Raw genomic sequence first — 25,428 nt, forward strand, 5'->3', positions numbered from 1 at the left:
GAGAGCTGTGTGGGCTGTGAGAGCTGTGTGGGCTGAGAGAGCTGTGTGGGCTGAGAGCTGTGTGGGCTGAGAGAGCTGTGTGGGCTGAGAGAGCTGTGTGGGCTGAGAGAGCTGTGTGGGGGGAGAGAGCTGTGTGGGGGAGAGAGCTGTGTGGGCGGAGAGAGCTGTGTGGGCTGTGGGAGCTGTGTGGGCTGTGAGAGCTGTGTGGGCTGTGAGAGCTGTGTGGGCTGTGAGAGCAGTGTGGGCTGTGAGAGCAGTGTGCTGTGAGCTGTGTGGGATGAGAGGGCTGTGTGGGCTGTGAGGGCTGTGTGGGCTGTGTGGGCTGTGTGGGCTGTGTGGGCTGTGAGAGCTGTGTGGGCTGTGAGAGCTGTGTGGGCTGGGAGAGCTGTGTGGTCTGAGAGAGCTGTGTGGGCTGAGAGAGCTGTGTGGGCTGTGAGAGCTGTGTGGGCTGTGAGAGCAGTGTGAGCAATGTGGGCTGTGAGAGCAGTGTGGGCTGTGAGAGCTGTGTGGGCTGAGAGTGCTGTGTGGTCTGAGAGAGCTGTGTGGGCTGAGAGAGCTGTGTGGGCTGAGAGAGCTGTGTGGGCTGTGAGAGCTGTGTGGGCTGTGAGAGCAGTGTGAGCAATGTGGGTTGTGAGAGCAGTGTGGGCTGTGAGAGCAGTGTGGGCTGTGAGAGCTGTGTGGGCTGAGAGAGCTGTGTGGGCTGAGAGAGCTGTGTCGGCTGAGAGAGCTGTGTGGGCTGAGAGACCTGTGTGGGCTGAGAGAGCTGTGTGGGCTGTGAGAGATGTGAGAGCTGTGTGGGCTGTGAGAGCTGTGTGGGCTGTGAGAGCAGTGTGGGCTGTGAGAGCAGTGTGGGCTGTGAGAGCAGTGTGGGCTGTGAGAGCTGTGTGGGTTGAGAGAGCTGCGTGGGCTGAGAGAGCTGTGTGGGCTGAGAGAGCTGTGTGGGCTGAGAGAGCTGTGTGGGCTGAGAGAGCTGTGTGGGCGGAGAGAGCTGTGTGGGCTTGAAGAGCTCTGTGGGCTGTGAGAGCTGTGTGGGCTGCGAGAGCAGTGTGAGCTGTGTGGGCTGTGAGAGCTGTGTGGGCTGTGAGAGCAGTGTGGGCTGTGAGAGCAGTGTGGGCTGTGAGAGCTGTGTGGGCTGAGAGAGCTGTGTGGGCTGAGAGAGCTGTGTGGGCTAAGAGAGCTGTGTGGGCTGAGAGCTGTGTGGGCTGTGAGAGCTGTGAGAGCTGTGTGGGCTGTGAGAGCTGTGTGGGCTGTGAGAGCTGTGTGGGCTGAGAGAGCTGTGTGGGCTGAGAGAGCTGTGTGGGCTGAGAGAGCTGTGTGGGCTGTGAGAGCAGTGTGAGCTGTGTGAGCTGTGTGGGCTGTGAGAGCAGTGTGGGCTGTGAGAGCAGTGTGGGCTGTGAGAGCTGTGAGAGCAGTGTGGGCTGTGAGAGCTGTGAGAGCTGTGTGGGCTGTGAGAGCTGTGTGGGCTGTGAGAGCTGTGTGGGCTGTGAGAGCAGTGTGGGCTGTGAGAGCAGTGTGGGCTTTGAGAGCTGTGTGGGCTGAGAGAGCTGTGTGGGCTGAGAGCTGTGTGGGCTGAGAGAGCTGTGTGGGCTGAGAGAGCTGTGTGGGCTGAGAGAGCTGTGTGGGCTGTGAGAACTGTGAGAGCTGTGTGGGCTGTGAGAGCTGTGTGGGCTGTGAGAGCTGTGCGGGCTGTGAGAGCTGTGCGGGCTGTGAGAGCTGTGCGGGCTGTGAGAGCTGTGTGGGCTGTGGTTCCCGATGCTTTGTGAAGGCTGTTTCCCAACTGCTGTGCAACTTCTTCTACTCTTAGAGCTGAGATTTCCATGAAATTCTTATAGTCTCAATTCAGCACCTGAGCATAATAGGACGGAATGTATGAAGCTCTGAATAAGCAGCTACTTATGTTATGCCATCTATTAATGTAATAACTGCACTTTCACAATTGCTTTATTAACCTTCCTGCTTTCTTAAATTTGCTTGAAAATGCACGATTTTTCTTCTTTTTTTTCAAAATTTTCTTGCGGGGGTCATCTCCCCAAACCCCCCTTTGGGGGTTCGGGCACGCTTCGCTCGCTACGGTGCTGTATACTAATCACTTTGCGCCCCACCACTTTCAAATGTCACCCACCGCCCCTGCCTGTGGTGTGAAGTCTGGGAAAATAGAGAGACCATTGCCCTTGAAGCAGAGAGTTTGTAGTTCCCAGAAATGATGGAGCACTGCATTGTGGTCCCAGTAATTAAGCAGTCTAGCAATGATTGGTCGGGCCAAGCCCCCGGCAGTAATCAAGGAGCCAGCCAGCGGTGCACAATTTTCACAACAAAGTTGCCAGAGAAGGTTTCACAACCTAATAATTCTACATAAAGAGCTTCATGTTTCCAACATACGTGGATTCTGCCAGGCCAACAATCCGAAGGTTATTTCACTGAGGGCGGGCCTCCAAGTCCTCTGACTTAGCCTGCAGCGATGTGAGAGCCCTTTTTTGCTGTTTCCGTGTGGCGGTCCCGAGACCTGCTCATCCTTGACCTCCGTGACCCTGCGTTCCACCATACCCTGTAGCTCAGCGTACTTATTCACATGCTCTGACATTCAGGCCATGCGGTACGATAGTGAGTCTATCTTCCCATCAATCTTGGTAAGTAGCATGGTAATTAACAATTTGGTGCAATTCACTACTCAGCTTGGGCCCAGCATTGCCTGCCCCACCTCAGGCTCCATCTGAACCTCCTCGTGCAACCTGGTAGTCTTGCTTAGGCAGCTTAGGCTGTGATTTGTCTGTTTTGCCCATATTGCCGTGTGCTACGCAGCTCTAGACGAGCTGGCGTTGTGAGCAAGCAGGCTCCTGGCAGCACAGGGAAGGAGTGCAACTATACACAGCTCTGTTATAACCGGGCCCCACCAAAGCTCACTGGTTAAAAGTAAGGTGAGTCCAAACCACTGCTGCCACAGAGAGAGGGATCAGTACGTAGCGTGGTCAATGTTCAGCAGGGCATGTGTAGTGACAGACGACAGAAGAGATAATGTGAGCAGCCAGCTTTATTCCACTTCAGCTATGGAATGCCAGTTGGACTAACCGTATCAGCACAGGTTTACCTGAACGTTCTAAAGCACACTCCGGGAGACACGCGCACGGACACAGGAGGTAGGATGGGAGCGGGGAAAAAACAAGAAGGGGAAGGGACACAGAATGTTACATCTTCTCCTGTTGTTTTTCAGAAAACAACTCTGGAATACATAGTTTCAAAACAAGCAAAGGGAACACATGCTCTGCTTTCCCTAGAATGGCTAATACATAGCATAATCCTTGAATCTTATGGGCGGAACAATTGTTCTCCTATTGCGAGTGTCATCGACAGGACCAGATGTCATGCCAGGAAGAGACACTCTGGGAATATCATCATTTAATACAGGAGTAGTTTTATCACCACATGCTCCACCCATGCGTGACTCAGCAGAGGACTCTGGACCATAGTCCTGCGAGCCACTGGGCCTGCTCACAGGCTCAGGGATCCTGCTTCTAGCAACTTTCGACCCATTCCACCATTGACCATTATCAAGAAAAACTGCAGTACCCTTTGTTTTTACCATATACCTAGGTTCACTGTACTTGCTCATGTTGGCCCCCTTCATGGGATACTTCACTCTCACAACATCACCTTTCACGGACATCTTTCGTACAGCATTCCTTGCGTCATATTTTGTGCGCATACGCTTCTGGCGCTCATCAACCAGACTTCTCATCTTACACTCATTTACTTGATGGTTTTCATTTTCCCATTTTTCCCAAGTCAATGACCAATGTGGTTGCAAATGTGTGATAGCTGCCCTACCCCTGATGAGTTCAAATGGGATATTACCAGTGGTACTGTGGGGGGTAGTACGGTATGACCACAACCTGGTACGTAGTGCTGCCTCAACAGGGATGTGAGACTTCAAGGCCATTTGGATGGTTTCTTTAATCAGGCGATTGGCCCGTTCCACTTGGCCATTGCCCTGTGGATGATATAGTGAGGATTTTACATGTTCTATGCCAATTCTTTTGAAGAATGAGACTAACTCTGAGGATACAAACTGCACTCCATTGTCGGAGACCAGTTGATGGAGAAAACCTTCTCTGCAAAATAACTCCTTAAGGAAGTTAATTACCTCTTGTGTGGTGGGTTGAGACACAAACTTGGCTTCCAGCCACTTGCTGAAATAATCAATCAACACTATTGCATAGCGTAATTCCAGACTCAATGCATTCATGGGACCTATGAAGTCAATGCCGACTTTGATCTACGGAACGTCTGGTAATTCAACTGAGGTCATGGGACAATGGCGTGTCGTTAAAGTTTTGCCAGCTTCATTGCACATTCAGCAGTGAGTAACAAACATATCAACGTCACACTTCATGGAGGGCCACCAGTATCCTTCCCTCAACCTCTGTTTAGTGCCTTTCATTCCTACATGTCCTTCATGGGATAACGCCATCAATCTGCTTCTCAAGGACATTGGTGCTATTAAAGTACCACCTCTGAGAATGACATCTTCGCCAACACCAATAATTGTCCAGTAAGGACTGAGTGCTTTGTCAAGTGCCTTCTCTCGTGGCCAACCTTTGATCACATACTTGTTAATTGTTTTTAACACTGTGTCATTTTTCTATAGCTTCTAACCATTCTGATCATCATCCATTTCGCATTCAGAATCATCCTCACACGGGGCACGTGACAAATAATCTGCTGATAAATTTACTCGGACTGGAATGTATTCCATCTTCACTTGATGCTCCTGCAATTTGCATGCCAACTTCGCAATTCTTGGCAAAGGCTGGCTAGAACCTTTGCCTCAAGTATACTGACCAACGGTTTTTGGTCGGTACGGATAGTGAATTCCTTTCCCCACAGGCAACTTTTAAACTTTGTAACAGCCCAAACACAAGCCCATAATTCACGCTCAATTACTGAGTACTTTGTCTCTGGGCCCCTTAGCTTCCTGGATGCAAATGGGATGATTTGCTCCCCTTTCTCCGTCATTTGGCTAAGCATAGCTCCCAACCCGATTTGGCTGGTGTCTGTTGTTACAGTGCTTTCCAATTTCTTATTTATTTATTTATTTATTTGCTGGTTTTTATAGCGCTCGAATCAACTCCAGATGGAGTAAATGTAAATGTAAATGTAAATGTAAATGTAAATGTATAGGCATTTATATAGCGCACTACTTACCCGTAGGGTCCCAAGGCGCTTCGACCGCTGCGAAACCCTTCCTGGCTTCCCTGAGAGATGGTCCCTTAATGGGTATCTCCAGGGTGAGACCAGGCATCCCCGGCGGTCTGGTGGGGCCGTTAGTGAAGATGAGGCAAGCTAATGCCCAGAGTTGCCGAGTGTGATCGCTGATCAGAGTGGGCACCGAGGCGAGAGAATTATCGAGTCCGCTGACCCTGGTCCAGAAACCTGCCGCGCCGGGAATCGAACCCTGGTCCCGGGCCGTCCTCTGCTCTCGGGTCTGCCGCCTCTAACCAGTGAGCCACACTATTCCACTGTATCTCTGCGCTTATGGTGCCGACTAAACAGAAGATGTAAATTGGAGCAGATGCTAGATCTCATTTTTAAATAAGACGGTTTTCAGTTGCCTTCTGAATTTTAAGTGCTCAGTACACTGTCTTAGGGACAGAGGGAGTCTGTTCCATAATGTGGGTCCTGCAATTGACAACGCTTTATTCCCATGCCTCGCTTTCTTGGCGCGGGGCACCACTAGGAGCAGATTATTGCTTGATCTTAGTGTTCGAGATGGAATGTAGGGAATAAATTTGTTTTCCAGATATGCAGGCCCTTGTCCATGGAGACATTTGTGTATCAGGCAGGCTATCTTGAATTTTGTTCTTTGCCGGATCGAGAGCCAATGTAATTGCTCAAGGAGGGGTTTGGATGGAGTTCTTGGCGGAGCATTCAGAACCAGGCGGGCCGCTGTGTTTTGAATGACCTGGAGCTTAGCCAACACGCCTTCATTGGCAGAAAGCAGCAGGCCATTACAGTAGTCGATCCGACTTAGCACGAGTGCCTGTACTAGCGTCCTCCTAAAGGAATCTGGCAGTAAAGGGAAGACCTTACGCAGCAGGCTGATGGTATGGAAACAAGAACCCGAGATGAAGTTGGAATGCTGTTTTAGTGATAGTTCTTGGTCCAGACGGACCCCCAGGTTTTTCACTATCTGCTTGGGTTCTGGGGCTGCTCCCAAGTCCTGTGGCCACCAATCCGGGGCCCATAGCATCCTGGCTTCTCCAAACAGCATGACTTCCGTCTTGCTGACGTTGCACTGAAGGCAGTTGGAGGACATCCAGTGCGCCACTGCCTTCATGCCTAATGAGAAGGAGTTTCTTACTTCAGCGGAGAGGGTTTTAAAGGGGAAGAGGAGCTGGGTGTCATCAGCGTAGGATACTGGGATAAACCCTAGCCAGGGGTGCCACATAAATGTTGAAGAGGGTCGGGCTTAGACACGAACCCTGGGGCACCCCTTTTGATATCTCCATCTCCGCTGAACGATATGCACCCATGGTGACAGTCTGGGTGCGATCGGATAAAAAACTCCTTAGCCAGGCAAGGGCTTTGTTCTTAATGCCAGCGTTCGACAACCGCTCAGTCAAGATGGAATGTGACACGGTGTCGAACGCTGCAGACAGATCTAAAAGAACCAAGATTACTGAGATGCCCTTGTCCTGGTACATGTGCAAGTCATCAGTGACTGACAGAAGGGTGGATTCAGTGCTATGTTTGGGTCTGAAACCTGACTGAGAGTAGTCCAGAGCCCCAGCAAGTTCGATATAGCTGGAGAGATGGTGGTTGACATGCTTCTCAGTCAGTTTCCCTAGGAAAGGTAGTAAGGAGATGGGCCTCAGATTAGCCAATTCGGTCCACGGAGTCGCAGTGTTTTTCCTGATTGGTCTAACAATGGCTCGTTTCCATTCTCTAGGGACATTGCCTGAGGTTTACCAAGTCTTCAATCATGGAGCGGAGTTGGTCAGCTAGAGCGGGCATTATCCTCGCTGGGATAGTATCGTCTGGGCTACCACTTTTGATCTGTGAGATCAAAGAGAGGATGTTATCAGACGAAATAGGAGGGAAGGTATCAAGAGAATGAGTATTCTGCTTCAGGTCGGCATCTATTTGGAGAGGCGCTGTATCAGTAGTGATAGTCTTGTTGGTGCAAATTATTTTTTCATAAATTTTGTCTATTTTTTCTGTAAACAATTGAGATATTTCATTGCACAACTGCTGTGACGCTACCTCAGATGTTTCACATGCTGTAGGTTTGACAAATGTTTGAAGGATTTGATAGAGGACCCTAGGTGAGTTCCCTGCAGCTGTAATTTGTGCCGTAATATGGGTTTTTCGTGCTACCCGGATAGCTTTGTGGTAGATGGATAGTGAATCCCAATATTTGTTCTTGTCCTCTACCAAATGAGAAGTTCTCCACTTCTTCTCAAGCTTCCTAGCGGTTAACTTTAATGTCCTTAAATGGTCCGAGAACCAGACTTCCTGTTTTTTTGCAGGTCTGGGTTTAAATTGCTTCATGGGAGCAATTTTCTCTATCGCATCCCTAGTTGCACATTCAAATTTTCCAAGTGCTATTTCAGCATTATCAGTGGGGAGGATGGCAAAGGGCTTGAATTTTCCCTTGAAGGAGTCAGCAGTAACTTTGTGCCATTGTCTGCGTACACTAGGTAGGGAGATAGTGCTTGCAGGAGTAGAGTTAGAATACGGGGTGTAGAATTCCATTATAAAATGATCAGTCCAGTTAACCTGAAATCCAGGTAGACATGAAACTGACAGGAAGGTAGATAAAATCAGGTCAAGAGTGTGTCCAGCCTGATGGGTGGGCCCAGAATTTCGTTTTATAAGTCCTAGTAAGGATAGGTCTGTTAGTAAGGTCTGTGCCTCATTACAATCCAGCTTTTCGCTGTGTACATTAAAATCCCCTACTAGTATGAAGTTGCTTTCATTATTTATGTGAGGGGCCAGTAACTCAATCAGCTTATTGGAAAAATTTGTGCAGGGCCCCGGAGGACGGTATATTAGGGCACCTTTTTGACTTTCTTTGGGGGACCATACTATTTTAAAAATTAGTAGTTCAATTTCAGGGGTACTCAGCTCATCTAATATCGTGATGCTAATTTCTTGTTTGTGCACAATGGCTATCCCACCACCAGTTTTTATAGGCCGGTCCAGTCTGACTATTTTGTAGCCGTCAGGAATTCCTAGGGTTATAGCAGGGGTGGAGTGTGGTTTTAACCATGTTTCTGTGAGATAGCACAGATCGGGCTGTTTTGAGGAAATTAGGTCCCATACTTCGGCAGTATGTTTGGAGAGTGACCTAATATTGCAAAGGATGTTTTTTCTCCCCGAGGGAGTCTGGGTAGAATCATTCTCAGTATTGCTAGGCGTTTTACATGGTTGGTAGTGTTTAGCCTCAATATCGTCTCTTATTAGAGTACTGAACTGACTGTGGCAATGATAGCAGGAAAAAGGGCCTTCTATCTCAGGGAACACATCCCGTTTGCAGCCCGATAGTGGGGCAGATTTGAGTTGCCGCAGTACCTGAGGTGTGTATGTGAGCCTTCGTGAGGAATGCCTTGGGAGACCGATTGATGCATCCCCCATGGCCCCTGTGCCCCGTCCTGTCGCGGACGGGCGCAGACGGGCAGGTCTTTGGCTTGTCTTAGGCGCCGTCCAGGGCGCCCCTCTGCGCTCAACCGCTGCGCGCTTGAGCCGACGAGGGGCTAAATAGCCCTCCGATTATGATCAGCTAGAGCGCTAACCGCTCTACTTCCTGTGGGCGTCTGGCTCTTGCCTGCCCCGCCCTCCGCACAACGGTATTGGCTACCGAGTCGGACCGGGCGGGCAGGCTGGAGTATCGAGCTCAGAGGCTGGGAAGTGGTCTAAACATAGAGTGCAGGTACAGTTTAAGTTCTAAATCTGCTTTAGCTGAAATCCGCCGCTAGTGCAAGCGCTAGGCTCAATGAGAAGTGTTCTTTAAAAATTCGATTCAGTTTTAAAATAAGGCAATTGTCTTCAGGTAAAACAATTTACATACAGAGCATCCGCTCTAATATCGTTTCTGGCGCTAAGCGGGGTCAGGAGATGCTGCCACCGTCGTCCCTTACCGCGCTGGGTTGTGCCTCCTCGCCGCCTAAATAGCCCTCCGATTGTGATCAGCTAGAGCGCTAACCGCTCTACTTCCTGTGGGCGTCTGGCTCTTGCCTGCCCCACCCTCCGCACAACGGTATTGGCTACAGAGTCGGACCGGGGCGGGCAGGCTGGAGTATCGAGCTCAGAGGCTGGGAAGTGGTCTAAACATAGAGTGCAGGTACAGTTTAAGTTCTAAATCTGCTTTAGCTGAAATCCGCCGCTAGTGCAAGCGCTAGGCTCAATGAGAAGTGTTCTTTAAAAATTCGATTCAGTTTTAAAATAAGGCAATTGTCTTCAGGTAAAACAATTTACATACAGAGCATCCGCTCTAATATCGTTTCTGGCGCCAAGCGGGGTCAGGAGATGCTGCCACCGTCGTCCCTTACCGCGCTGGGTTGTGCCTCCTCGCCGCCTAAATAGCCCTCCGATTGTGATCAGCTAGAGCGCTAACCGCTCTACTTCCTGTGGGCGTCTGGCTCTTGCCTGCCCCGCCCTCCGCACAACGGTATTGGCTACCGAGTCGGACCGGGGCGGGCAGGCTGGAGTATCGAGCTCAGAGGCTGGGAAGTGGTCTAAACATAGAGTGCAGGTACAGTTTAAGTTCTAAATCTGCTTTAGCTGAAATCCGCCGCTAGTGCAAGCGCTAGGCTCAATGAGAAGTGTACTTTAAAAATTCGATTCGATTCTTATTGAATGACTGGAGAGATGGTGCTTGCTCAAGTTCCATCTTAATGGCTTTTGTGCTTCGTTCACACTCTTCATTCCAGATGAATTCTGCATCCTTCTTTACCATTTTCCGCAGTGGTTCGACCATGGCTACATAATGTTGTAAGAATTTATTTATTTTTATTTATTTATTTATTTCAATTTATATAGCGCGTTATCACCCCAGGGTCTCTAAGCGCTTGTACAGGGAAAAAAAGAAACCGACTTCTACAGAAAACAGATGGCTACCTTACAACCCTCCCCATGCTTCCCAAAAAAGAATAGTTTTTAACATTCGGCGGAAAAGCAGTAGATTGGACTCCTTGCGGAGATTAGTTGGTAATTTATTCCACGCTGCAGGAAGTAAAGTGGAAAAAGCGTGCCCTCCCAAAGTGGACAGGCGAAAGTGTGGATTAACCAGGAGAGTGGCATCAGAGGACCGTAGCACCCTACCAGGAACATAGCGAGATAATCTAGTTTTGATGTAACTGGGCGCATTCCCGTAGAGTGCCTTGTGTGTGATACATAGTCCTTTAAACAATGCCCTCTGTCTAACAGGGAGCCAGTGTAACTGACGCAGGAGAGATGAAGCATGTGTTTTCCTAGGCTTCTTAAAAATCAATCTCGCTGCATCGTTCATTACTGTCTGAAGCCTCGTAAGTTGTTGCTTGGGCAGCCCTATGTACAGCGCATTGTCGTAGTCCAGTCGTCCCAAAATTATAGCTGACACCGCACTTCTTAAAGTGGAAAACGACAACAGTTGGGCAATCTTGCGGACCTGTCTCAGAAGACCAACACACGTGCCTACCACTACCGACACCTGTTTCTTCATAGACAAAGTGCTGTCAATATGGATTCCCAGGCTTTTCACCACGGTTGCTGGCTCCTGCGTCCTGCCCAACTCCATGGGCCAAAACCCATTGTTCTAGGGGCTGCCAGAGGTGGCTATAGGCAGCACCTCTGTTTTGTCCGGATTAATCTTCAGGGAGTTTGCGGACATCCAATTTACCGTATACCTTAGAATGTTATGCAACCTGGCTTGTGCTCCTGGAGAATCCTCTATTTGGATGACGATCTGTGTGTCGTCAGCATCATTAAAAATCTGACACTCCATCTGGTTGAGAGCTGAAATCAGTGGCTGCAGGTAGATGTTAAAAAGGAGCGGTGAATGAGCCGAGCCTTGCGGTACTCCACAGGTGATGGCCGCTGATGTTGATACTAGGTCGGACCGCTGCACCTTCTGCGATCTATCTTGCAAGAAGGAGGTAAGCCAACCTAGTGCAGGCCCCCCGATGCCCAAGTCTCTCACATGTGACAGCAGTTGACTATGACACACCGTGTCAAAAGCCGCGGAGAGATCAAGTAGCACCAGGGCCCCCGGGATCTTCTTGTCAGCTCTACACCTCAATTCGTCTAAGATAGACACCATCACAAGCTCCGTGCTGTGATGTACCCGGAAGAATTTGGAATGGAAATCACACATGCCCAAGAAAAATGCCAGTTCATCCTTATTTTTTGGATTAGGTGAACAGGAAACTGCAGAAATTAAGGAGGGTTTGGGTCATACTCCGTTTCCATCGATGAGATGTCCCAAGTACTCAACCGTTTCTTTTAAGATTTTGCACTTGTCTTTTTGCAGAGTAAGTCCACTGTCATTAATCCTCTGTAAAACTTTCCTCAGGATGACCAGGTGTTCCTCTTTTGTTTTGATGTAAATCAGAACATCATCCTGGAATGATCTAACTCATTCCATGCCTTTGAATAACTGGTTCATTATGCGTTGAAATACAGCTGACGCCGAACATAACTCAAAGGGTAACCAGTGGAATTGATATGCTCCTTCTGGTGTGACGAACGCCATGTATTTTTTTGACTCATCATGCAGTTGTATCTGATGGTAGGCGGCGCTGAAGTCTAGAGTGGTGAAGATCTTCGCCTGACCTAACGTAATCTCAATTTCGTTAATCAATGGCAGAGGTTGGCAATCAGCTATCACGTGGCGGTTCAGCTGGCGAAGGTCAATGCACAAACGGATCTTCCCGTTCCTTTTCCTCGCGATAACCATTGGCGATAACCACTCAGATGCATTTATTGGCTCGATAATACCATCCTTGCACCAATTCTCCAAGGTTGTTTTGTCTTCGGCGCGGGCAGATAGGGGTACATTCCTGACTTTCTGTTTCACTGGATATGCTGTATACTTCAGGATAATCTGATGTTCAAAGTTCTTTAGGCATCCTAATTGTTCTTTGAACACCCTCTCAAATTCCTTGAGAATGGTCTCCATGCCGTCCTCTTGAATGCTGAACACATACGTTGGTTGACAAGGATTAATCCTCATTTTGAGTTTTTGTTGTTCCAGCCAACCCAGAATGTTCACATTGTAGAGGTGTTATTTTCTTTAAACAACAAATCTGCCTTGAAGACCCCTTCTAATTTTATCTTGTATCCGCCATATGCACCTGGAATGATTCTGCTAGATTCCAACGGTGACTTGCACTTGACTCCATTGTACATGTCCTTAGACAGAATTGTTATTCTTGACCCGGTGTCCACCAACATCTCGACATCTTCACCATTCACAGCAACATCACACCTGGGTTGGTTTTGTGCATCTTCACTGCTGATAATTGCGACCAGCAGCACCAGGTTCTCCAGTAGCTCATCTGAGTCTACATCTGACTTTGACTTGTTTACAGTGTAGATTTTTTTAGAAGTGAAGTTCTGCAAGCCCTAAGGAAGCGTCCCATTTTTCCACATCCTTGACAGATCCTGCCCCTCGCAGGACATTCTTTGCTAGTTGCCACATGTGCGTTGGATCCACAACAATAACAATTCTGCCTTCCCACATGGGTACTGGGGTTTCCAGGCCAGGTGAAATTCCTGCGTGGTTTGTTGGATGTTGACTCCTCCTCCTTCCGCACAAGATCGACGCTCAGTTGTTGGTTATCAGGTTTGCGCAGTTGAAATTGTAAATTGATACTTGTATAGCGCACTACTCACCCGCAAGGGTCTCAAGGCGCTTGTACGAATACCAATGTGGACCCCATCCTGGCTTTCCCTGTGAGGCGTCCACTCCTGGGCACCCCCAAGGTGGCGGCCAGGCATCCTTAGCGTTGTGGGGGCCGTTGTGGAGATTAAGCAAGCTATTGCCCAGAGTTGCAGAGTGGGACTCCATGATTGGAATAGGCACCGAGGCGAGAATGATCAGGTCCATGGAATTTTTGAGCCCAAGATCCGCCGAGGCGGGGAATTGAACCCTGGTCCCGGGCTAGACCTCTGCATCAGGGTCTGCCGCTCTAACCATTGAGTCACACTCTCCATTAAACACCTTTGGCCGACCTTTCCATGCTTTTAATGGTAGACACCACCTTCTTGAGGTTTGGATTCTTGTGGCATAACGACTTCTCTTGCACCTTCACACACGTGGTACGCATCACCACCTGATCCCGTATCATCTTGTCTGCATCTTTGAATGCACACGTTGTAGCTAACATTCTCAATGTTGCGACGTAAGACTAAATCGCCTCACCTGGTGCTTGGTACCTGTAGTAGAAGTTATATCTCTCCATTATCTCACTCATAGTGGTGTTAAAATAGTATTCATTCTCAATTTGGCCTCCTTAAATACATCCCACTCTTCACCCCCTTCCTCTTTTTCAATTGGAGTTATGTGGTCAAATACCCTCCTTCCTTCTGCACCCAAACAATTGAACATCATTGCTTGTTTTCTCGTAGGGTTATATTCAGTCCCATCAGTTGCCTCCAAATGTTTCCCAAAACATTTTACCCACTTTGTCCAATTTTCCGTGGGTGGCCCAGGGACTTCTAGGAAGGTGCTGGGCATTGCCACTGCATTCATTATTGCTGTCATTCTTTTACAGCGCAGATAATTGTTTGGAATAAGCTCTTAAATCTTATGAAGTAAAGATTAGAAGGTGTGTGGCTCCTTCTGGTGGCCGTTTATGGTATCTTTAATTTTGACGACAGAAATGTCACTTCACCTTCACTCACGTTTCGTTGCAGCTCCTCCCCGGGGCTGACAGGGATGAGTGACGATAAATGGTGTGAGGCTGAGGGGTTAATGGGCGTCGCGCTGAGGTGGAGCGGAAAGAGGAAGTCTGTCCCACACAACACTAGGTGGGGAAATGTGAGGACGTCCTGAGCCTCTAGTAATCAGCCTTGTTCCGGATGGTGGGTCCTGATCCCGTAATTGTCACCAGATTTGATGTAGTGACGGACGACAGGAGAGATAATATGAGCAGCCAGCTTTATTCCACTTCTGATACGGAATTCCCATTGTGTAGTGTAGTTCCTATTTCCCTTATAGGTTCTGCGCATTGGAATAACATACACGATAGGCTTGGCATAGGACTGAGGTCAGTATGCCCCGATGATGTATATTAAACTTACATACTGTGTACCAGCTAGCTCAGAGGCCACTAGAAACTTCTTGAAGACAAGAAGGGAATAGCTTCTGGCAACCACATAACATAAAAGCCTGATCCCTCAGAATCGTGGAAACAATATACTACTTTTCATTCAATCACTCATCTCAGAGAAGTACTTAGAAGAAACAGTCGGTGTGTTTACAATAAAATTTATTGCACAGTTGTTTTTCTAGTACTGGTTATCTGTGCTGCGATGACTGTTGGACAGTAGCAGAGAATTATAGCCAGCAGTGCAGTTAAATAAAAAGGCATTGTTCTATCATTTTGCAATAGTAATAAACACATACATGAAATACAGAATGCATTAAGATAAAACCTATACCCCTATGATGCCTAACTAGATGTACCTAAGTGTACCTAGCATGTGTGTAGGTCTTTAGAGAGCCAAGAATCCCCCTAGGATTTAGTCTAACCCCATTACCTTAGTGGGACTTCATCCTGATCTCGAGCTGGACACCCACAGATGGGTGATGGACCTCTGCCAGCTGGAGCTGTGGCATGACGCAGGTTGCAGCGCCTCAGGCAAAGTGTCGCCATGGAAGTCTCGGTCTCCTCTGGTTTGCTTGGGCAAAGGGAGGTATATTTATACCGGATAGGTGCCTTGGATTGACGCAAAGTTGGTCAGAGGAAGATGAGTTCTTGGAGAAAGGGTCTGTTTCCAAGAATTTGTGTTCTTGGAGAAAGGGCCTGTTTCCAAGAATTTGTTGTGACGTAGGTTAGTCACTGTTGGACATGGAGATTACGTATTTAGGATGGACCGTCTTCTGTGCCTAGAGCACACTGATCAGATAAGGACATCCTCTCTGTTGCTCGTTATTGTAAAGGGAGGGATAATCTAGGTCAAAGGGCCTGCCTGTCTCTGTGACACGAAGGATTTGTGCCTCTGAGACAGAGTACCTATGTTAGGGCCTCAATTTCGTTTATAACAGTTGGACTAACGGTATCAGCACAGGTTTACCTGAACGTTCTAAAACGCGAGCGGGACAAGAAGGGGAAGGGACACAGAATGTTACACATGGAGCCACCGAGGATAGGCATGGGCGCAGCGCCGCATTGGCCGGTAAAATGCCAATAGTACAGGTCAATTTCCGGGCTGAAACAAAGTTGTCAGTGGCACAGGTGCGCTGCTATTGATGAAGTATAGTTGATACAGGCTGCATGGCAGCTCCCCACCAGACAGTGAAATGTCCTGGGGCCCTCATTCTAGGCCATGCCTCCTTACTGCTCAATGTAAGGGCTCCTCCACACCCACCATTGGTCAACTCCTCTGCTGGGGTGAGTGCCTCATGCCTCTTAAGGTCTAGTCCCCTCCAGGGCAGCACAGAGCGCTAATCATTGATAGCGCAGCAGGAGGTATCCAGTGTTGACACGGGTTTGCACCAATGAGCCCCAGTAGAGTCCCCTGACTGCAAGAGGGAGGACCCATTGTATCAGGCCCCACCGTGTACCCCTAGGCCAAAGGGAGGATGCGGGCTATGCCGCCACGCCCATCTGTGCAGGCACTTGAGCCATTTGGTCCCTGATAGACAGTCCCCGGCAAGAGTGCCACATGGCCCCACTGCACCCAGCCCAGGTAGGCCCCCACACTCAATGTGGGCAAGGGAGATTTTTGGTACCCACTTCTCGGGCCCGACCCGAGGGGGTTCAACGAGGTAGCGGCCACCAGCAGCACAGAAGCCAAACACCGAGCCCCCCATCTGACACCCGGGGTGATCCAATACAAGCCTAGGCAGGTGCAATGTCTAGGTGGTCCCACACAACAGGCTCTGCTGCCCAGGCCGCCACTCCACCATGCAGCATGCTTCAGCTGGTCATCTGTGGTCATAGTGGAATGGCCTCCGACAATCTGTGTCTGCTGTAGATGCACAGGGTCGGTATGCATGTGTGGCATGAGTTTGGCATACACTTAGTAGCACAATGGTGTATGATCTTAGAGGATAACTGATGCGGCTGAAGAGGCTCGCCTAAGATACAGCCATCTTCAGGCCAGGCAAGCTCCACCCCCTCCCCCACCCCCACCCTCCGCCACCCAAAAGAGTGACACCGTTGAATAGGGTTATGGGTCATTATACAGTTTAGAAAGTGACAGGCAGATTAGAAAAACAGCTATTAGGGAGGCAGGGAGGAGGAAAGGTGAGAGATATGTAGATGATATTGGGACAGAAACAGGTGAGAAGTAGACAAGTGAGTAAGCGAGGTTGGTGAATGGAGACATATGGGTGAAAAAGAGACAGAACAGTTGAGAATGTCAGGTGTGAAAGAAGGAGACTTGCCTTTAAAGAACAATGAGGGAGACACAGTTAAGATACTGAAAATTGCCTGCCTCACGCATTAAGCCTTACATTTTAGCAAACTCAGCCACCTGGCAGAAAAGATCAGGCTAGACCCCGCCAGATTTAGAAACCAAAAAAGTTACACACGCTCCTTTTCAGGATCAGCTCCAAGGATCTGGAACTCCCTACCAACCAATATGCGGTCAAACCCATCGGCCCACATTTTCAAACAGAGGTGAAAAAGATCCTAATTAACAGATTCCTCTCCTTAAGTCTTTGTGAGCTTGTCGCCTTGAGCGCAGTGGATGCCACAAGGACATTAATTTAAATACAGGGCAGAAGCACATCCTTTCCAGTAGAATTCCACATAAACTTTGTTCCCCTGGGTAACTGGAAAGGGTCAAGCTCAGAGCAGACTCAGGAGACCATCTTAGAGAATCTAGGGCAGAGCTTCATAAATGAATGACAGACTTTTGACAATATCTCTGTCACAACATACCATATCCTACTTGAGTCCAGCTTTTGATCTATGTTTGTGTTAGGGTGTCTATTTATGTTATGTTTTCAGTTATTTGAGTATGTTTATGCTTTTTCAATCATTTGTACAGTGCTTTGATTCCCTCGGGTCATGTTTGCACTTTATAAAACACCCTAAATAAACTAATGGAGAGTGGGGGTGAGAAAGAGACAAAACTGGCAAGAAAGTCAGGTGAGAGAGAGAGACAATAAAGTTAGTTCACAAACAGCTCAGGGGAAGGGTGATAGCAGGTCAAAGGTCATATAACTCTACTTCCTCTGATGTAATTGAGAGTCAAAGGACATGTTATGCCACTTACGCTACCCCTGGCATTTAGATGAAACGACGCTCATGCACAAATAAAACAAATGAATTGATAGGGCTTTTCAGGCCTACCTGCAAATCCTAAAAAGATACAAAGAAAACCTCTATACCCAGCAAAGACACAAGAATACGTATATGAAGCCAGTATGCCAAGACTTTCCTCCGAATATGAGAGAAGACTTGGACCTCCCTATGACAGGAGAAGGATTGAAAGAAGCATGTGTGGAAATGCAGACTTGGAAAACACTGGATATGGATGGGTTGTCACCTGAGTTTTATAAAATGGCCCCCACTCAGCTTAGCACTGATGGAGTAAGAAGTTCCTGTAGGGTGAAGAAAGAAGAAGGAGGCTATGTTGGTCAACACCCTTACTCAGTAGTGGACGTGAGGCCCTCACACATCCATTTGAGTGTCATGCTTAATTATAGGGCTTGCTCCATATCAGGCCGGCCCTGCAATGCCTGACGGGCACCCTATGAGGGGCTCCTTGTCGGAGAGCTTTTCCTCTAGCCGTATAGGTGAAGTGTTAGCCCAGCTAGATTTTAAATACTACTTAAGTGGATAAATAGGGCCCAAAGAAGTGAGGGGTTATCATTTTTAACCCTGGCGTAGGACTACGCTACGCTCGTGGAGCGTGCGTAGTTTGCGCAATTACGCGCTACATGAATTACACGTAGCACAGTGTATAGTGTAGCAGGCATTTTTTGCTTGCTCCCGGTCCTCAGCGTCAAGTTGGCGACTGCGAGCGAGCAAAATAACATCCCGGTGAGTCTTTTTCCTCGTTCGTTATCAGCAACATTAAGTTGCCGATCGTGAGCGTGGAAAATAAACCTCCCAGCGAGATTCTCAACGCGGGGAGGTCAGGTTTTTCATCGCGTGTGGTCGCGTATGCTCGTGACCGCTTGCGGTGAGAAAGTACCAGTCCGCATTGAGAAAGCTGCTGCTCAAGTACAAATCTACTAGAGTGGCAGAAAACAACTGCTTGCACTGTGCAAGATGCCATCTGCAATGGTTACACAGTGCGGACAAGCATCCGGCACTGTGCAATCAGTGTGAACAGCACTTTCCCTACCCCACTATGCAGTTCACGTAGCTTGCAAAGTGCCCTTCCTGTAGCTACTCGTAGCACTACTACGCGAACTACGCCCAGGGTTAATTATTTCCAGGCTGTTACCCAGACTACATTGCACACATGGCTCTGAAGCTTGAGCAGCGAGAGACTCAATATTTGATATTGCTGATGTCACAAATATGGGTCCGCCTGTGCGTGATAATATTAAAAAATACCCCTATTATGGTGAATGCTGAAATATGGGGATATTTCCTACTCTTAGAGGTTAAAAAGGGAGATGGGAGCTTCAGGTTAGCAGGGCCGGACTGGCTATAGCGGGCACCAGGCAATCCCCCGGTGCGCCGCATGGGTGGGGGCCGGTTTTGGGCTGCAAAATCGGCCCTGTACCAAAATCGACCGAAAACAGGTTAGATTGAGGGTGGGTGCTCTAACTAAGTGCCTTGTATGAAGACGACTTTATAACATTTGAAACGGGCAGACAAAAGTGTGCAATATGCACAGGACAGTTTCAGACTCTCAGTGAACTAAGCTACAAGGCAGATTGTCTGGATGCCCCATGGAATCCACAATTACGATGACTACCTGGTCTAGTCTCATGCAGGATGGGTGACTCGTATTGTGTATCTATATAACCCTGCTGTGGGACTGGGCAGCTCACACGCCCAAAATTAATGCAGCCTCATGGGAGGGTCCCCAAGAACGGTGACAGGCTGAAGAACACGTTTCTTATGCAGAAGGTAGAATGGGGGACTCCACCAGGACTCAGAACAACAAATCCGGGAAGAATGACCTCCTAGCACAGGAAACGGGAGCCACCAGGCGGCGAGAGAGCGTAGCAACACAGCTGCGATGCTATGCGTACTCGAACCAAACTGGAGCCCTTCTATACGAAATAAACATGAACAGGAAATGATGGAGCATCTAAACTTACGTGCTAATTTATTTTACTTTGTGAATCAGGACTTTAATATCTGCGATAAACAATACCTTTTCCGGCCACATGGTGGCAGTAGATTCCATTAATTCGCCGTTTCCACAAACCATGTAAATATAGCAAAATCAGAAAAAGTTAACTAAGGTTATTTCACTTTTTTGTTGGTCATTTTATGGCGCTGTATATCCTTTAAATGAGTTTATGCCCATCCTGAAGCGTTGACGAAGTGGTGGCGGCCAAGAGTAATGCAAAAAAGAAAAGGGAATGGGGGGGGGGGGCGTTGAAGAGTGGGGGCAAGAGATGGAAGGAATGTGGCTGGAGCTCTGGTGAGTGGATGTGTTTAAACCTAAAACACGAGCACTAAGTCCGTGGAGCTTACATATATTGTGGTAGCTGACCTTTTTATTGGACAGGTTTCATATAACGCTAACTCGACCCAAAGGTATTGAAGCGCTTTACATTGAGCACCATAATTTTTTAGACACTGTGGGGCAGATTTGCACGCCCCTTGCAACAATTTTGCTCCGCCGTTGCTTCACTTTTGTGACGCAGCAGTGGCATAAACAATGCAGCTAGTTTACAACATGACGCTTCTAGGGAGATGCGTCATGTTGTAAAACCCTGCGTCACATTACACCTGTGTCAAGTAAAATGTATGCAGTGTGGGCGTTCCCACGAAGGAAAGCCGCGTAAAAGTGATGCAGTGAGATCTACAAGATTTTAGTGCACCACTTCTTGGACGCCACTGTGTCAAAACCTTTTGCCTGCTTAAAGCCGGCGTAAGGACTGACGTAGTGCATTAGTATAGGCCTCAACATACATTGTTGGAGTTGCGTTGTGTTTGTGACACTACTCCAGCAATCAGCGTTAGAAGTGGGCGGGGACGGAAGGGCACGGCGTGCCCTTACTTCTTAAAATTATGTTAGTCCGTTCCCCTACTTCTTAGTTTTGAAAGAGCGTACCGGGGACTGTAAAATTGCCATACTTTAAAGTACACCTTTTTTCTTTTTCACGCATGAGTGGTGCAACGTGAATATTCAGAAGGCCTCTGCACTGCGCCCGACCTCCTCCCCTTCCCTGCTGGGTCTAATGGGCCTGAAAAGTTAGACTGAAAGGGCCATCAGTGTAGCATAGTGCGAAAACGGCTACTCTGATGGCCCTGCGGCTGCTGCGAGCCCGTGATCACACCTCATTTGTGAGGACGCTGCCAGCAAATTTACATGCCAATTTAAAGCTGCTATTAGTTGGGTTTTGTGGCAGTGTTTACCTGCTGAAGCAACGTTCATCAATGCCTACCAGACTGTTTCCCGGCAATCTCGGCCCGGAGGTGCACCGGGGCCGTTTTCACGCCACTTCTAGTTCTGTTGATAGTTGTCCTCCCCATACAGGCCCCGGTGTAACACACACCATTCCAAAGATGTTTGAGAAACCCAAGAGCAAGAGTGGTTGTGCACCCATAACCAAACGAGTAAGCTCATATTTGGAAGCAGTATTTACACCACCTCCTGACCCATGTGCACATGATTTGGCAGATTTAATAATTGCATGTACTAACAGATTCGCCCCCCTGCAAAGCCCCATTGATAATGACGCCATCTGTGCAGACAAATCTTTTCCAACTCAAGCAATGACAGCCCCGGCGTTTGACCCCAGTATTTAGGAGTCTGTTAGTGATTTAAGAAAATATTCCAATGTTCTGAAGTCTATGATTGGTGACCTTATGGGGATGATGAAGGGCAGGAGCAGTGATGGGGCAGGAGAGGCGACAGGGCAGGAGAGGAGACGTGGAAGGAGAGGCAATAGGGCAGGAGAGGTGACCGGGCACAAGAAGTGACGGGCAGGTGACATGACAGGCAGGTGATGTGACGGGCAGGTGAGGTGATGGGCAGGAGAGGTGACGGGGCAGGAGAGGTGACGGGGCAGGAGAGGTGACGGGGCTTGAGCTAGAGCAGTAACCGGGTGTGAGCAGTGAAAGGACAGCAGCGGTGAAAGGACAGGAGAAGTGAACGGGGCAGGAGCAGTGAACGGGGCAGGAGCAGTGAACGGGGCAGGAGCAGTAAACGGGGCAGGAGCAGTAAACGGGGCAGGAGCAGTAAACGGGGCAGGAGCAGTGAACGGGGCAGGAGCAGTGAACGGGGCAGGAGCAGTGGAAGGCAGGAGCAGCGACAGGGCAGGAGAAGCAACAGGGCAGGAGAAGCAACAGGGCAGGAGAGGAGACGTGGAAGGAGAGGCAACAGGGCAGGAGAGGTGACCGGGCACAAGAAGTGACGGGCAGGTGACATGACAGGCAGGTGATGTGACGGGCAGGTGATGTGACGGGCAGGTGATGTGACAGGCAGGTGATGTGACGGGCAGGTGAGGTGATGGGCAGGAGAGGTGACGGGGCAGGAGTGGTGACGGGGCAGGAGAGGTGACGGGGCAGGAGAGGTGACGGGGCAGGAGAGGTGATGGGCAGGAGAGGTGACGGGGCAGGAGCAGTGAACAGGACAGGAGCAGTGAACAGGACAGGAGCAGTGAACAGCGCAGGAGCAGTGAACGGGGCAGGAGTGGTGAGCGGGGCAGGAGCGGTGAACAGGGCAGGAGCGGTGAACAGGGCAGGAGCGGTGAACAGGGCAGGAGCGGTGAGCGGGGCAGGAGCGGTGAACAGGGCAGGAGCGGTGAACAGGGCAGGAGAGGTGACGGGGCATGAGCTAGAGCAGTAACCGGGTGTGAGCGGTGAAAGGACAGCAGCGGTGAAAGGACCGGAGTAGTGAACGGGGCAGGAGCAGTGAACGGGGCAGGAGCAGTGAACGGGGCAGGAGCAGTAAACGGGGCAGGAGCAGTGAACGGGGCAGGAGCAGTGATAGGGCAGGAGCAGTGATAGGGCAGGAGCAGCGACAGGGCAGGAGAAGTGACAGGGCAGGAGAGGAGACGTGGAAGGAGAGGCAACAGGGCAGGAGAGGTGACCGGGCACAAGAAGTGACGGGCAGGTGACATGACAGGCAGGTGATGGGATGGGCAGGAGAGGTGACGGGGCAGGAGAGGTGACGGGGCAGAAGAGGTGACGGGGCAGGAGAGGTGACGGGGCAGGAGAGGTGACGGGGCAGGAGAGGTGACGGGGCAGGAGAGGTGATGGGGCAGAAGAGGAGACGGGGCATGAGCTAGAGCAGTAACCGGGTGTGAGCGGTGAAAAGACAGGAGCGGAGAAAGGACAGGAGCAATGAAAGGACAGGAGCAGTGAACGAGGCAGGAGCAGTGAACGAGGCAGGAGGTGCGAACGGGGCAGGAGCAGCAAACGGGGCAGGAGCAGTGAAGGGGGCAGGAGCAGTGTCGGAGCAGGAGCAGTGATGGGGCAGGAGAGGCGACAGGGCAGGAGAGGAGACGTGGAAGGAGAGGCAACAGGGCAGGAGAGGTGACTGGGCAGGTGACATGACAGGCAAGTGACATGACAGGCAGGTGACATGACAGGCAGGTGACATGACAGGCAGGTGAGGTGACGGGGCAGGAGAGGTGACGGGGCAGGAGAGGTGACGGGGCAGGAGAGGTGACGAGGCAGGAGAGGTGACGAGGCAGGAGAGGTGACTAGGCAGGAGAGGTGACGGGGCAGGAGCAGTGAACAGGACAGGAGCAGTGAACAGGACAGGAGCAGTGAACAGGACAGGAGCAGTGAACGGCGCAGGAGCAGTGAACGGGGCAGGAGCGGTGAGCGGGGCAGGAGCGGTGAACAGGGCAGGAGCGGTGAACAGGGCAGGAGCGGTGAGCGGGGCAGGAGCAGTGAACAGGGCAGGAGCGGTGAACAGGGCAGGAGAGGTGACGGGGCATGAGCTAGAGCAGTAACCGGGTGTGAGCGGTGAAAGGACAGCAGCGGTGAAAGGACAGGAGAAGTGAACGGGGCAGGAGCAGTGAACGGGGCAGGAGCAGTGAACGGGGTAGCAGAAATGAACGGGGCAGGAGCAGTGAACGGGGCAGGAGCAGTGAACGGGGCAGGAGCAGTGAACGGGGCAGGAGCAGTGAACGGGGCAGGAGCAGTGATAGGGCAGGAGCAGTGATAGGGCAGGAGGAGCGACAGGGCAGGAGAAGTGACAGGGCAGGAGAGGAGACGTGGAAGGAGAGGCAACAGGGCAGGAGAGGTGACCGGGCACAAGAAGTGACGGGCAGGTGACATGACAGGCAGGTGATGGGATGGGCAGGTGCGGTGATGGGCAGGAGAGGTGACGGGGCAGGAGAGGTGATGGGGCAGAAGAGGTGACGGGGCAGGAGAGGTGACGGGGCAGGAGAGGTGACGGGGCAGGAGAGGTGACGGGGCAGGAGAGGTGACGGGGCAGAAGAGGTGACGGGGCATGAGCTAGAGCAGAAACCGGGTGTGAGCGGTGAAAAGACAGGAGCGGAGAAAGGACAGGAGCAATGAAAGGACAGGAGCAGTGAACGAGGCAGGAGCAGTGAACGAGGCAGGAGGTGCGAACGGGGCAGGAGCAGCAAACGGGGCAGGAGCAGCAAACGGGGCAGGAGCAGTGAAGGGGGCAGGAGCAGTGTCGGAGCAGGAGCAGTGATGGGGCAGGAGAGGCGACAGGGCAGGAGAGGAGACGTGGAAGAAGAGGCAACAGGGCAGGAGAGGTGACTGGGCAGGTGACATGACAGGCAGGTGACATGACAGGCAGGTGACATGACAGGCAGGTGACATGACAGGCAGGTGAGGTGACGGGGCAGGAGAGGTAACGGGGCAGGAGAGGTGACGGGGCAGGAGAGGTGACGGGGCAGGAGAGGTGACGGGGCAGGAGAGGTGACAAGGCAGGAGAGGTGACGAGGCAGGAGAGGTGACGGGGCATGAGCTAGAGCAGTAACCGGATGTGAGCAGTAAAAGGACAGGAGCGGTGAAAGGACAGGAGCAGTGAAAGGACAGGAGCGGTGAACTGGGCAGGAGCAGTGAACGGGGCAGGAGCAGTGAACGGGGCAGGAGCAGTGAACGGGGCAGGAGCAGTGAACAGGGCAGGAGCAGTGATGGGGCAGGAGAGGCGACAGGGCAGGAGAGGAGACGTGGAAGGAGAGGCAACAGGGCAGGAGAGGCGACCGGGCAGGAGAGGTGACGGGGCAGGAGAGGTGACGGGGCAGGAGAGGTGACGGGGCAGGAGAGGTGACGGGGCAGTAGAGGTGACGGGGCAGGAGAGGTGATGGGGCAGAAGAGGTGACGGGGCAGGAGAGGTGACGGGGCAGGAGAGGTGACGGGGCAGGAGAGGTGACGGGGCAGGAGAGGTGACGGGGCAGAAGAGGTGACGGGGCATGAGCTAGAGCAGAAACCGGGTGTGAGCGGTGAAAAGACAGGAGCGGAGAAAGGACAGGAGCAATGAAAGGACAGGAGCAGCAAACGGGGCAGGAGCAGTGAAGGGGGCAGGAGCAGTGTCGGAGCAGGAGCAGTGATGGGGCAGGAGAGGCGACAGGGCAGGAGAGGAGACGTGGAAGAAGAGGCAACAGGGCAGGAGAGGTGACTGGGCAGGTGACATGACAGGCAGGTGACATGACAGGCAGGTGAGGTGACGGGGCAGGAGAGGTAACGGGGCAGGAGAGGTGACGGGGCAGGAGAGGTGACGGGGCAGGAGAGGTGACGGGGCAGGAGAGGTGACAAGGCAGGAGAGGTGACGAGGCAGGAGAGGTGACGGGGCATGAGCTAGAGCAGTAACCCGATGTGAGCAGTAAAAGGACAGGAGCGGTGAAAGGACAGGAGCAGTGAAAGGACAGGAGCGGTGAACTGGGCAGGAGCAGTGAACGGGGCAGGAGCAGTGAACGGGGCAGGAGCAGTGAACGGGGCAGGAGCAGTGAACAGGGCAGGAGCAGTGATGGGGCAGGAGAGGCGACAGGGCAGGAGAGGAGACGTGGAAGGAGAGGCAACAGGGCAGGAGAGGCGACCGGGCAGGAGAGGTGACGGGGCAGGAGAGGTGACGGGGCAGGAGAGGTGACGGGGCAGGAGAGGTGACGGGGCAGTAGAGGTGACGGGGCAGGAGAGGTGATGGGGCAGGAGA

Source organism: Lissotriton vulgaris, chromosome 2_1 (genome assembly GCF_964263255.1).
Source record: "Lissotriton vulgaris chromosome 2_1, aLisVul1.2, whole genome shotgun sequence".
In the NCBI taxonomy this organism is placed as follows: domain Eukaryota; kingdom Metazoa; phylum Chordata; class Amphibia; order Caudata; family Salamandridae; genus Lissotriton; species Lissotriton vulgaris.